Genomic DNA, 15367 nt, shown 5'->3' with positions numbered 1-15367 from the left:
TTTGTATTAACTTGATAATGCTGAATCAAGCTCTGTTGCTTTGTCACAGTAAAGGATTTAATATTGTCAGTCTGCGATTTCTCATTTTTCTCTTAAATGCAAATCCTGAAGTATTTTACATAAATGTTGCTTTGTGAAGTTCATCAATATTAAATAACATCCTGGCATGATCATTGTAGTTTCGAGTTACAAAAGCATTATCTCAGTTTCTGACACATTCATTTTTGTTAAAGCATTTCACAAACTCCATTAGGGGCAAATACTACTTTACTGTTTACATCCCCTAGGAGAACTTAAATATGTTAATTCTTTTTGTAGCCTGTTTTGGGTGTGGGCATGGTTATTGCCAGCTGTTATCTGCAGCTTTAACACTTGCAGCAAAATTGAGACTAGACATAAAATGTTAGTGAATGTATTCACATCGTTGCACATCATATTCTGATACATGAATTAAGTTTATTGTGTTCCTTTATTTTATAGAGTAAACTGCATTAAAGAAATTGGTTAAGTCTTATTTTAAAACCTGATGCTGAGCCTCATGTACATGTCATCTGGGGTTTTTAATACCTGAATAGCTGCATCATTTTATGCAGAGGTTTTTTTTATTTGTTTATTTTTTTTAAGTAATCACATATGAAACAGCATGGACAATGTAAGCTTTCATTCCCTAGCAAAATACAAGTTTTCTTGCATCTAAACATCTTAATGTATGTTGTATGAAATCAACTGTCTTTTATCCCAGAAACATACTTACTAATTATGTTAACAATGCCTAAATACATATTGGAGAATACATTTATCAAATAGTAAATCTGTTTTTTGCTGACAAATTATTTTTGTGTTTGTGGAAGAAAGCATGCTGGTTTGGAAATATAATTGTATTTGACCCTCTGGCTTTCTTTCTGACTTCAGTGTTTTCATTCTTGAGCATGATTGCTAACAGTATTTCTACATGGGGCAGACCAGTAAACCATGGACTTGAACTGCATTCCTAAACTTCTTTTCTCCCTAGCTCGTTGATAAAGTAAATCCAGTCAGTTGTGCAATGCACAATTAATCCGTCCAGAAAAACTGGCAAGTGGACACACAGGCAATCATCTCATGGCAAGCATTTTACAGTGTCTGGTGTTTTCTTAGGGTGTTCGTAGTGTTTTTACAATTTTCAGTGACCTGTAGAATATCATATGTCTAAGTTTTAGATATTATATTTGCTAATTTCAACCTGTTTGCTCTGCTTACACTTTGCTCTGATTGAAAGTTGCCACCATAATACCCCCATTAAAAGAGGTGACCACAAAATAGAACTTCTCGTTCACTGTGAGCCTGTTTTAGGCATGTATACGCTGTGGCCTGGTGGTTAATGCAGTAGCCTTTAAAGTACATGATTTCTGATTCAATCGCTGCATTTATTCCTTTTCTTGATATACTTTTCTTTTATGTAATGATGATGTAAGAAATTGTATTATGAATCCTTTCTTATAAGACACCTGGATATGTTACTTGGCTACAGAAAGGTGATACAAAAAGTAAAGTGTTTCTTTAATATCATTTCGGCACTGTGAAGTCCCAAAAGAAACATTTGAAATGCATTGAATTTTCCTTAGAATATACAGTATTCAGTACTGCTTTTACGTGTCAGTCCATCAAAATTAAAACATTTTGCTTTGTTTAAAGAAATGGGGGTGGAAATGAACGAGACGGAGAAGCCCTGCTCCATACATATCATTTAAAATAACCTCATAAAAGCTGGTGCTCAACACTTTTATTTTCCTGTCTATTATATACTAGGGGGCTCCGCCCCCTGCTCGCTTCGCTCGCCAACCCCTGGTGTTGGGAATGACAAAGAGCGTGATGTATGAATGAGATATAGAATAGTGTGACGGTGTAGATGATGCAAATAGAAAGCAAACAATAAAGTGTGTGGCACAGTGTAAAGGTTTATTTGAAAATTTCTTTGTACACGCCGTTTAAGTCTAAAAGGTAATTCCAGCTCAGAACTTGTAACGTCATTTAAGATGGTTATTGTTGTGATCAGAGTCAAGTTTGTCAGAGCTTAGAAAGAGTTGTGTCTTTCCAGGAAGTAATGGAATGACTTGGGTATTTGTTTTCCACATTAATATTTTTTGGACATAATATAGTGCGTTGTGTTAAAAGGGGCATTTGGTCTAATGAGATTGCTGTTCCAAATCTCTCTGTAACTAAGTCGTCGCAGATAAAGGCTTGAGGAATTGTAATAATATGTGGGTGAAGTCCATCTGTATTGGTGAGTGTACCATCTCTCAGTTGTAATAAGCAATTGTTATGATCTGATTCTGGACATCGTATCTTTTTTACTAACTATCTTTTGAAAGCAATGCCAATTGTCTGCGTATTTTAAGGTGCACTGAACAATAGCTGAGTGCATGGCATCTGGAAGAATAGCTAATCACTGTCTAAAATCTCCTCCTCATAAAAGTACCTTTCCTCCAAATCGAATATTATTATTCATAAACGTTTGTTCATGCCATTGAACATTCATCAATAAACAACATTTTTTCAAGACGGATGTCACGTGCAGTGCCACTGTTAATGTTCATAGTGGATTCCGATTTGTAGGATCTAATGTAGTTGATAAAGATTTCACTTTCAGGTACATCGTCAGTTATAAGCTTCTGTAGATATTCAGTATATGAATGTAAAGAAGGCAGTCTAATTTGACCCTTTTGACAACAACGTGTAAATGTATAACTTGTATTGCCAGTTGTTTCTTCAGGGAAGTGAACTGAATGACAATGATTGCAAATGACATTCATTAATCCGAATGAATTTTCCTGGTGTATGTTTTGCTTGTGCCGTTTGAGAGGCGCGTTGTTGCATGTGTAGTATTTGGGACGTGTTGTTTTGGAGCTGTAATCGATTTGCCTGTGCTGTGTGAGAAGCCCGTTGTAGCCTTCGCTGCCATTAACGTATGTCTGAGACGGGAGGTGTTTCGTTTTGAATCCGTGCCTGTTGCGATGCAGCACTTTGATTGATAGTTTGCGTCATGTGGATCTAGGATGTAGATTTGTGCATATTAAATGAACTATTGTAGGATCTAATGCAGTTCATAAAGTTTTTACTTTTAGGTACATCGTTAGTTAGAAGCTTTAGTTGAACTTTGCGTTTTTGGAGTCGAGTCATTTTTTCTTTTAGAAATATGGATAAGTAATAAGGAGTATTGCACTCACTGTTAATATGGAGCCTTTTCTGCGGTTGAACGGTTAATAGTGCCTTATTGTAATGAGATCCACCTATGCTGCATAGCCGTCTATTTTGTTGTTTCTTTCGTGTTCGTGTGTTTGTTCCTGTTATCCTTTCCTTTTTCGTTTTGTACCCGTGACCGTGTATTCATGACTTGTTTCTTTCTCAGCATGCGAAATATGGATAAGTAATAAGGAGGATCGCAGTCACTGTTAATATGTTTCCTTTTCTGCAGTTGAACGGTTAATAGTGCTTTATTGTAAGGAGATACACCTATGCTGTCTAGTGTGAAGGTGTTGATGTTCACTTTAGAATATGTGGCTTTGGGTGTCACTTCTTATGGATGTGTGTGTGTGTGTGGGGGGGGGGGTTGAGGATTGTTGTCGCGCGAGCGTCTTCTTTCTTTTTCTGTTCCTGTGTCTTGTTGAATCCCCCTGTTTGTGTGTGTCCCGTCCCTTGCTTGTAGGGTCTGTGGGGTGGTTTTGTGTTCCATGGGCTTGTTGAATTCCCCTCTTGGTGTGTGTCCCGTCCGGTGCCTGTAGGGGGGGGGGTGCCTTGCTGTTGTGCGCGAGCCTCTTTTTTTTTTTTTTTTTTTTTTTTTTTTTTTTTTGGGTCTAGTTTCGTGTGCAATGTGTTTCGTGCTTTGCCTGCGTTTCCTCATTTCTCCATTTTTCCTGTGCTCACTCCTTTTTTCTGTGGTCTTGTCCGCCTCTCGCAGCCCCTCATCTGCCTCTCTCGCCCTCTTTTGTCCGCCTTTCTCGGCTCCTCAGCCGACTCTCGCGGACTCTTTTTGCGCCTGCGCAGTACGTCTTTTTGCAGCTACGGCCCATTGCCGGATGTGCCTGCGTCCATCATCCGGTTTAGCATTTTTGGTTAGTAATATGGATTCTCTTCACTTTATAATTAAAATATAAATGAGGATAGAAATGTCCAACCAAATCTACTGGGCTTATTTCAGTGAAACGTTTGAGCTATATGGAATATATGGTGAAAGCATCAGAAAAATTCTTGCATTTCTTCTGGTCCTTAAATTCTTATGGTATTATGGGAGTATTTGGTCTCAACTTGCTAATGGGATGTGGTTTATATTGTGCAGAGTTCATCTTCAGGTACACTTGATTGTTGGCATGGCATTTCTCAAAAGAAAAGTATTGAATACTACTTCAAAACATTTTTAAACTTTTTTAGATATCTCAATGACATCCTCACGATAGGTACCCTAATAATAAATATAAAGAAATTTTCTGTGTGCTGGTTGGGATTGGCTCCAGCAGACCCCCCGTGACCCAGTGTTAGGATATAGCAGGTTGGAGAATGAATGAATGACTGACTGACTAACTCCTGGGGTCCATACTAAAAAGAAAACCCATTTTAGAAGAAAGTATGCAAGCCACAATATGAAAACTTTCTGAGGTATATGATAATTTTTGATAGGATTTAGGAAACTAAAAAAGAATAGGACTTTGAAGACCTTGGCACAACTGCAAGGAAGATGAATTTTGGTGTTACACTGTCTGAAAGCTTTTATATGAAGCATATTTGGAAACACCCTTGGTGATATCAAAATGAAATACAGAAAAGTTATATAATTTGAGCTTTCTTCTGGTGTTCTTGTCAGTCCTCTTTTATCAATCCCAGAATTGTTTTTTTTTTTGGTGTCTGTTCACAGCAAAATCTTCCACATGCAAGCACCACACCTCAAATCAGCTCCAGGCCTTTTATCTGCTTAATTGATAATGACATAACGACAGACTTGCCCACACCTCCCCATGAAATAGCCTTTGAGTCAATTGTCCAATTACTTTTGTGCCCCTGAAATGAAGGGATTGTGTTAAAAAAATGCTTTAGTTGCCTCACATTTTTATGCAATCATTTTGTTCACCCCACTGAATTGAGGCAAAAAGAAGGCAAATATTGACTCTTTTCATAAACGTAATGTAATTGTCAATAAAAGCCTTTGAAACTTATGAAATGCTTGTAATTATACTTCAGTATACCACAGGAACATCTGACAAAAAGATCTAAAAACACTGAAGCAGGAAACTTTGTGAAAACCAATACTTGTCATTTTCAAAGCTTTTGGCCACAACTGTATGATTCTGAATATGTGATGTAGCAGTCCAAACAATTTCACCATTGTGCCACCTCCCTTTATGCAGACCTATGGTCTAACTTTTTTTTTTTTTTTTTTACAGTTTGAGCTGAATTAATTTCTGCCTGCTTTTTGTAATTTATATTATTTAGCACAGGTAACCAATCAGTGTATAGTTAAAAGCTTTGTCTCCTTTTGTTTTATAAACTCTTTACCATTCAGTTGCTCTTCATTTGTGTCTGGTTCACACTATTAAAGTTAGAATTCGGGACAGGGTTAGGGTTCACCATTACACAAGCAAGCCAAACGTATTGGTTACCTTAAAGTAGCTGCTTTACTTCAACATGCATTTATTATCAGTGGAGTTCATTTGTTTTATAGCTTTTTACCTTGTTTAATCTGCTACCTGTCATGAATTATGTATGATGGAACAGTAGTGCAGTCATTAACACTCTGGAGTTTGCACAGAATTTCTTCCAACATACCAGAGTTATTGTGAATTGGATTGTGGATATAAAAATCCTGAATGAAATCTTGTTAGAAAGCTGGGTATCCACCACAACAAATTTGACATTGCAGAAGGGGGTCATTGGGTTTTCACATGTGGGGGTGATGTATGATTACAATGTAAATTAAACTGACAGTATCTTCGTTTAACATGGTTTTGTACTGTGGGCTCAATATCCTCTTTAATAAAACCCCTGTGTGCGTCCATTGTCCATGTGTGTATGTCTTCTGGTGAAGTGCGCATGCACGGGGCACAGTGCAATGCTTCAAAGGCCACATCACACAAGACAGAGAGGGCGGGACCTATAAAATATCGCGCGGCAGATCCAATCAGATTTCGGTATATGAGGTAAGACCTAAAACATAAAACGAGAAAAATCCAATCGGGTACTGAGACGCGGAGACCACCTTCCCCATTGCTGTGCAAGTGTTGACTCTGAGGATGTCAGGTTTGCGACTAAGAAACTTGACCCGGTAAAGTGTAAAGTGTCAGTCGTTGAAGGGATTTTCCTAAATATATGAATTTTCATGATATTACAATACGATGACTTTTAAAACTAGATTTATTTTCGCGCACATTACATCAGATGCTGGGGAGAATCTGCTGATTGCCCACCGTTGTGACATAAAAGTAAACGCATATTACGGACAGCAAAGCCAGTATTACTGTCAGAGGAAATTGCAGGCATTTTACAGGAAAAATTTAGTGAGGTAAAAGGTCCCTTGCCATTTAATATAGACTGTTCCTACTAATGTTTATGAACTGCTTAATGTCTAGTGTAGGTAATAAAACCCTTCGATAAGGAAAGTTTAAACTGCATCAAGGGTAATTTAATGTATGGCAGTGCTATGTTAAAACCTACACATACAAAGGCAGATATCTAAACCTCTGAACTCACCATTAAAAGTCTTGAACTTGATGATTCAGAGAATTAAATATGTAAGCAGTAATTTTTACTTGGTTCAGTTTTTTTGTTTATTGAAATCGTTAGTATTAAAATCATGAAAAATAAATACAAAATTAAGAGTTCTTTTTGGCAGGGCAAATGTGTCTGGGTAGGGGGATCTCATCCTTGCAGGCTTCCCTGTAACACTGTCTATTCCCTAAGAACTCAAACCGCTCTGAAAAGAGCAAGCACTTTATGGATTATTGTTTGGCTCAAGCCTGTGAAGAGACACATCGGAGGAGCTAGATCAGGTCTAACTTCACTTTTTGAAATCTTTGGTTCTGCATTGCTAAAACAAGCTCCAGAAAACCATTTTCTGGAGGTTGAAAGGTTGGTGCAAATGCTGGCAATGCAGTGAAGTGCACAGGTGGGCAAAAGCTTGCACTCTTAATTCCCAAACACTCCCCTTGAAAAGTAACAGAGATACACCATCTTGCAATGTGTGCAAGATATAGGTGTAGATTAATACTTGAACATTGTTGGTCTGAAAATTGATGTATTACAAACGTTTTTAAATGTTATGACTATAACACATACAATAATGTATACAAAAACCTGTATGGTGGATAGAACTGTTTCTGAATCTGCTGGTGATTGGTCATGTACTATTTTGCCAGATGGGAAGAGTGAGAAAAGTGTAGATTGCTGAGGTTTTTAATAATACCGTTTGCCTTTCAAAGGCGGTGGGTGTTGTATGTCCTTAACAGACTGTAGCTGGTTGCAGGCTTCACCACCATCTGTTTTCTTTACAGTCTAGTGATGATGGAGGAACTCAAAGGTTAATAAGATATAAGAAGGTCAAACTGACTGGGTTTTCTTTAGAATGCATTTTCACATGTTTTGAATAAAGCTATAAAGCTTTTTTGGAAACCACCACAACCCCCACCATAAGCTGTGAAAATGCTCCATTTATTCCTCTACTGTAAAGTAAATTTATTTCATTTTTATATTGTTGAGACAATAATTAGACTAAAACTGCTGTAGCTGTTACAACAGTAATATGTGCAGGGTGTTTTGCCAAAAAAAAAATCTTAAGTTTTTATTTATTTATTTTTATTTTTTCCCTACCCCTTAAAAACCTCTGCAACATTTCTAATGATTTTACAGTTATGTTTAGCACAACAACTTGATTGTTTCCCCGAAATATTCTTAATGCAAGTTAGTTTTATATGTTGAAAACCTATGATGCAGACTTTAACAGTTTGTAAGTATCTCGTTTTAGAACCATTTTGTCCTTCTGAAAGATATTGGTTGCAATACTGTTTTCCAGGTAAAAGCATACATCTACAGTAAAGTGCCCTCTTACATACCAAAGACTTTGACTTTTGAGCATTTCTACTGCTCACCTTCTTAAATAGGAAGGGGGACACACCTGAAGGCAAGAATCTCTTTTCTGTTCAGTAGTTTATGTATCGTATAGAACAAGCTTTCATTGTACATGTATGTCATCCCATGTTTTGGAGATTCAAGCTTCCCTTGAACGCAAAGAATTTGTGAGGGAACACAAATTTCGAAGCTGAAAGCAGTGTCGGACAGAGACAGGATTTTTGTAGTTTAATGTCAAAAAGCATAAAAATCCTCCTGTGTTTTCAAGGCAAATAAAGCTTTCATTGTTAACACTTAGACAGTTATGGAATTGGTTCAGAAAAGAAATGCCACATGTCTGCTTGTTTTGAGAGCACAATGATGTAACTAATCTCCTGTCAGTTGAGCTGTCACATGTTTGAATTTAGGAGTTGAATTGATGGCCAGATTTAATCACCTTTTAATATAGCACCATACTTGGCATTAATAAATAAATGGAGGATTTGCATTCATCCTCTGATTGAAATGAACAGGTCTACCATTGTGTGTCCAGCCACTCATGTACATTTATAACCATTTTTATCCAGTTTAGTATCTTTGGGAGCAGGTACCTATCCCAGCTGCACTAGGTGTGAGACAGGCACAGTTGTGCAGTTCAGATTACACAAGGCAAATAGAGTTGATTTGTTCAGTTGGGGAGATTAAGGCTGAAACAGACTTAAAGTAATAGTCAATCATTAAAAGTCCATGTAAAAATGTTACTCTGAATTGTGTAAACCAGTGCAGATGAGTCGGATTGTGTTGTATCTTAAAGTATATGATATTTAAACCTGGGGAAAAAACCATAGAAGAATTTGGTGTTCCTACATCAATATGAGCAGATTGGGCAATGACAGCTTTTAAAATATTTACAGTATAATTATCATAAAATGTTTCATTTGCAAAATGGTTAAAAATCATTTAGCTATTATTATTGTAAAGCACTTTGAGCTACTTTCATTTATAAAATATGCAATATAAACAATCTTTGTGTGATCGTTACATTAGGCCGGTTTCACTGAGTCTACAGTACTTGTGCAGTAATATTTTTTTCACCAGCACCCATTTCTAAACATATTCAGCTGTTTTTATACAATTAGTGGTTCCATCTTTATTGTCTGAACCTTTGCAATCCAATTATTGCAAGGCATGATTTAACTATGTCCTATCACAGTGGACAGTCATACTGGGCCAAATTAGACTCGCCATTTAACCTAACATGTATTTCTTTTGGTTGAAGAAGTAAACTCTGAAAACACAAAGATAAACCTGCATAGACATAGAGAGCTTATACAAAGTCCATACTGTGATCAAGCCATAATTCATACCGAAACTTTTGGAGCTGTAATGTAGCAGTGTTGACCATCATTCTGTCCTCTGTTTCTGGTCACCATTAAGCAAAAATTGCAGCAGCTCAATGTGACAGTAATTCCTAAACATGAAACGCTCACAAAATATGCCTCTGATTTCAATCGGGTCTCTGTTTGAGACCATACCCAGAGGTCTAGAGTTTTAACAAAAGTAAAATATGGCTTGACTTTTCTGTCACATTAATGTGGTCAGTATTCCTACATAATGTTTTTTTCTTATACAATTAGTTTTACTAAACATGCAAGCATTATTTTAAGTCAAACCCAAACAAATAAAAAATGTAAAAAAAAAAAAAAAGGATATGAAGAAAAGAAGTATGCGAATCCTTACCAAGAAAACTGCTGCTGTGGTGGTTTGTTTCATAGAATGTCTTCTTTCACAACATTAACTAAGGAGAGAGTTTCACCAGAGTGAAATAAATTTGACTAATTAACTTTGGATTTCTGATATTTCAGCAGTTGATCAGACATTGTGAAGTCGTTTGCTTATGATACCACCATCAATACCTCACCTGCTAACTTTTCCCTCTCCCACCACTCATTATAGGGGAAAGAGTGCGGTTGATCACTATCTCCTACCCCCTCCTTACCAGCTGAACCCTACTCTGCCCCCTGTTCTATCCACAACACTCACAGAACCAGACCATCCACCACCTTTACAGACAACCAAGTCATGAGAGAATTATGCAGACTTCATTCTGACAAGGCAGCAGGCCCTGATGGCATCAGCCCAAGGGTGCTTAAAGTCTGCACCTCACAGCTCTGTGGTGTACTACTTAGGATTTTCAACTTAAGCCTGAGTATTAAAAAAGTGCCAGTGCTATGGAAAACGTCTTGTCTGGTTCATGTTTCAAAGAAGGCACATCCTAGTGCCCCTTCTGACTACAGGCCAGTGGCACTCACCATGAAAGTCTTTGAGAGACTAGTCCTAGAAATACTTTGCCCCCAGGTTAAGTCAGCACTAGACCCTCTCCAGTTTGCCTACCAGGCGAGGATTGGAGTCGAAGATGCAATCATCTACCTGCTGCGCCGTGCCTACAGTCACCTAGACAAGCCAGGAGGAACTCTCAGGATTATGTTCTTCGATTTCTCACGTGCCTTTAACACCGTCCAGCCAGACAGACTGGGGAGTAAGCTATCGGAAACGCAGGTGGATGCTCCCTTAGTTTCATGGATCGTGGACTGACAGGAAGGCCACAGTTTGTGCGGCTACAGGGCTCTGTGTCTGACACCGTGCTGTGTAGCACTGGTGCTCCGCAAGGGACAGTTTTGTTGCCATAACTCTTCACCCTGTACACTACAGATTTTAGTTACAACACAGAGGGCTGCCATCTGCAGAAATTCTCTGATGACTCTGCAATAGTTGGTAGTATCAGACATGGAGACGAGACGGAATACAGGATGGTAGTGAACAGGTTTGTTGACTGGTGTGAGCTGAATCAACTGCAGATCAACACCAGTAAAACTAAAGAACTTGTAGTTGATTTAAGAAGATCGCAATCTCCAGCCATTCCCCTGTCTATTAGGCGTGTGGAGGTGGAGATCGTTGAGGAGTACAAGTATCTAGGGGTGCATATGAGCAATAAGCTAGACTGGTCCAAAAACTCTTGTCCATATACAAGAAGGGTCAAAGTAGGCTATATTTCCTACGCAAGCTCAGATCTTTTAGTGTCGGCAACACTATGCTGGCCAGTGCCATTTTCTTCGCTGTGACATGCTGGGGGAGCAGCATGAAAGTGGCAGACATCAGGAGACTAAACAAACTAATTCCAAAGGCTGCCTCTGTGGTGGGAGAGAAACTGGACAGCTTGGAAACTGTGGCACATCTGAGAATGTTGTCTAGGCTTCGGACTATTATTGAAAATGCTAATCACCCACTTCATAGTGTTGTGGTTGGACAGAGGAGCGTTTTCAGCAATAGACTGAAAAGTCTGGTCTGAATTTGAGTTGTGAATGCTTTCTAGGTTTCTGTGCTAGTCCTCGATTGTCCATAACTACCATCACATTTGAACACAAGGTTGCTCATAATTCTACCCAGTACCTTGGGTCAGAGATCAATAATTGATATTTGATCATGTTTCAGACAATCGAGCAAGCAGCCATGCTGAGCTGTGAATAAAGACATTGGGTAAACAATGTGGAGAAAATATTAAAAGATCATTACAATGTACATTCAGTCATTTCATTTGTTAAATATGTATAAACTAAAGAGATGGGCACTCGCACTAGATCTTCTGATCTGCAAGAGCAAAATGATGCATAACAAATATATTATTGATTGCATCTTGTGAGTTTGAGCAACTACAAGAAGTTTTTTTCCTGGGTTCTTTGCCTGTATTACAGGAACTGTAATGTGCTCCTGGCTCTACTTTCTCTTTTTCACATGACTTAATATGCACAAAGTATCCTATAATTGTGAAAGGTAGAATTTTTAAGTGTCACTTTCATTTGATTTTTCACAGGAGTCTCTTAAGCAATAACACATGCTTCATAAGCACTTCATGTTTTAAAAACGGTCCATGGTAAAAAGTATAAACAAACCAGTTATAGTATAAAAACCACTCAAAAAATACTGAAGTACATGTAGAATTTTAACCTATCTTCATGGATCTTCTAGAGAAACAGCCAGCCTGTTTCACATCAAATTTGTGTCTCTTGTAATGCATAAATATTAAATTGTGTTAATTTGCAAAACAACTAATAAACTGATTTAATATGATACTATTTAAGTTGTATGAATCAGTTTATTTTTAACAAGGTCACGTCAGGATGAGTTTAACAAATGTGGATGGGTTGTTCCTAGTCAAGTTTACATTTAATCGGACACTCAATTTCAAAACCACTTCAATTGTATCAACCTAGGAGCAACACTGGTGGTACAGTGGAACCTCGGTTCACGAATGTCTTGGTACATGTACAAATCGGTTTACGACCAAAAAGTTTGCCAAACTTTTGCCTCGGTTCACGACCACACACTCGGTATACGAACAAGCCAGTTTCCTTTTCAGTTTGTGCGCGCCAATGATTTCCGCACGTGTTGCATTGTTCTCGGTCAGACGTGCATGCTTGCTTTCGCTGTGAACTCTTTGTGCTCTATTTCATCTCCCTTCCGGTTCGTACGCGCCGATTACTGTATTTAAGCACGTGTTCAGCCTCTCCCTGTTCATTGTTCTCAGTCAGACGTGTGTGCTTTACCTGTGAACTCTTTGTGCTCTACAGTATTTCATGTGCTTTTGCAGTTAACCATGGCTTCTAAGCAAGTGAAGAGTGGTGAGAAGAAAGTTTTGCAGAAAACTGAAATCGAAGTAAAGAAAGAAATTATTGAAAAGTATGAGCGTGGCGTTCATGTTACTGATCTTGCGCCGAGTACAAGTCAAAATCTACGATTTCGACTATTCTAAAGCAGAAAGAATCTATTAAAGCAGTTGATGTTGCAAAAGGAGTTACAGCGTTAACCAGGCAGAGGCCTCAAGTGCTGGAAGAGGTGGAAAAACTGTTGCTAGTGTGGCTGAATGAGAAGCAACTTGCAGGGGATAGCGTAAGCGAGGTGATGTTATGCGAGAAAGCCAGGAAGATTCATGGCGATTTGCTGCAAAACTATCCTTCTACAAGTGGTGAAAGTGAGGAATTTAAAGCCAGTAGAGGATGGTTTGAAAAGTTTTGCAAGAGAAGTGGCATTCATAGTGTGGTAAGGCATGGAGAGGCTGCTAGTTCCGACGCTGAAGCTGCAAAAGAATTCATGAAAAATTTCACAAAATTAGTGGAGGACGAAGGCTACATCCCGCAACAAGTCTTCAACTGCAACGAGACCGGATTGTTCTCCACCCAGTTCCTCCTCACTTCATGCCAGAACTTGACTCATGCAAGGTTAGTTTTCTTGGTGGTTTATGGTTAGTTTTTGTATTACGGATTTTTCAAATGTTCACTTTTCAGTTCGTAGCGTGAATTGTTGGAAATGTTCCTTTTTCCCCCTGTGCTTAAAACTAAAAAAAAAAAAGAAGTTTACAGTGATCGGGTCATAAGGCTACAGTATAGCGTGATCTCTTGCAATGTTAGTTTTCTCTGTTGTTCAAGGTTTTCTCAGTGTTATTCAATGTTTTTACATTTAGTTTACTATTACGCTGTGCATTCTATGGTTTAATTAACTATATTTGTGCTTAAAAACTTAACAAAAAAAAAATATATTTACATACAGTTCGTATGGTCTGGAACGGATTAATTGTATTTACATACAATCCTATGGGGGAAATTGCTTCGGTTCACGACCAAATCGGTTTACGACCAGAGTTTTGGAACGAATTATAGTCGTGAACCGAGGTTCCACTGTATGTGGTTTCCTACACATCTTCATGCTCACCCCCAAACATTAGCTGTCCTAACATACAAAACAGAACATGCTCCAAACATGCTGTTACATGGCATGTGATAATTTCTGCGAGTGTACTGATAGACTTTTTCAATTAATAAAATACACTTTCTTAAAGACTGCAAAGTTTCACTTAATGGCAAATGAAAGGATTTACAAAATAAAGTAAAACTGAGTGTGCCTAACTTTTTGCAGCGTCTAAAACAGAATAATTTCACAAAACCTGAAATTCAACTGCATGAAATGGGTATTACTTCAAATCTGTTTTATGGCTGAACATTTTCATAGATTATACACAGAATGCAAACAAAATGCTTGCTTATGTACATACATGAATGACAAAATGTCATACACTAAAGCATTCAGTCTGCAATTTGCATCTTACAATTACAAAGATAAATGAAACATGTTAGCAAAATGACCATATAATGTTGTATAAGTTTTTCAGAAATGTATTCCATGTAATAGAAAACGAAGCATTTTGAATACGCTTCAAACTGTATTTAAACTTAAATAGTACCTGGATAATTTATTTTTTAATCAGAAAACTTTATTAATTCTGAAGGAAATTACTTATGTTACAACTTAACAACAGACAAGGGACATGTTACACTAAGAGCACATATAAAAGTAATCATGTAAATATAATAAAGTATAATAAATGTAAGTATCAAACTAAAGTACAGAGTGTTGCACCTTAAGTTAATATTGCACATTTTGAGAACAAACAAGGTTATTCTCATGTGAAGAGCAGACAATTTATTGCACAAGAACAGATAGTATGTTGCACATTTCAAGTACTTGAAAAAATGTACCTGGATATCCAATAAAGAAAAAAGGGTAATAGCTTAAAGTGTGGGTGAGTGACCGGAAAAGGAGTTATAGAGTCTAATGGCTGTGGGGAGGAAGGATTTCCTGTGACGTTCAGTGGAGCACTTGATGCTAGTCAGTCTATTGCTGAAAACGCTCCTCTGTCCAACCACAACACTATGAAGTGGGTGATTAGCATTTTCAATAATAGTCCGAAGCCTAGACAACATTCTCAGATGTGCCACAGTTTCCAAGCTGTCCAGTTTCTCTCCCACCACAGAGGCAGCCTTTGGAATTAGTTTGTTTAGTCTCCTGATGTCTGCCACTTTCATGCTGCTCCCCCAGCATGTCACAGCGAAGAAAATGGCACTGGCCAGCATAGTGTTGCCGACACTAAAAGATCTGAGCTTGCGTAGGAAATATAGCCTACTTTGACCCTTCTTGTATATGGACAAGAGTTTTTGGACCAGTCTAGCTTATTGCTCATATGCACCCCTAGATACTTGTACTCCTCAACGATCTCCACCTCCACACGCCTAATAGACAGGGGAGTGGCTGGAGATTGCGATCTTCTTAAATCAACTACAAGTTCTTTAGTTTTACTGGTGTTGATCTGCAGTTGATTCAGCTCACACCAGTCAACAAACCTGTTCACTACCATCCTGTATTCCGTCTCGTCTCCATGTCTGATACTACCAACTATTGCAGAGTC

General features: G+C 38.0%; 1 protein-coding gene across 2 annotated transcripts in view; it reads left to right on the top strand.

Annotated features, from left to right (window-relative positions):
• The window catches only part of rgs14b (regulator of G protein signaling 14b), an 87179-nt gene that overhangs the window by 29574 nt on the left and 42238 nt on the right, over window positions 1-15367 (top strand). The gene's annotated exons all lie outside the window — the stretch shown is intronic.

Source organism: Erpetoichthys calabaricus, chromosome 11 (assembly GCF_900747795.2).
Source record: "Erpetoichthys calabaricus chromosome 11, fErpCal1.3, whole genome shotgun sequence".
Lineage (NCBI taxonomy): Eukaryota > Metazoa > Chordata > Cladistia > Polypteriformes > Polypteridae > Erpetoichthys > Erpetoichthys calabaricus.
The sequence above is the reverse complement of the archived record's forward strand: the minus strand, read 5'-3'. Positions and strand labels throughout refer to the sequence as shown.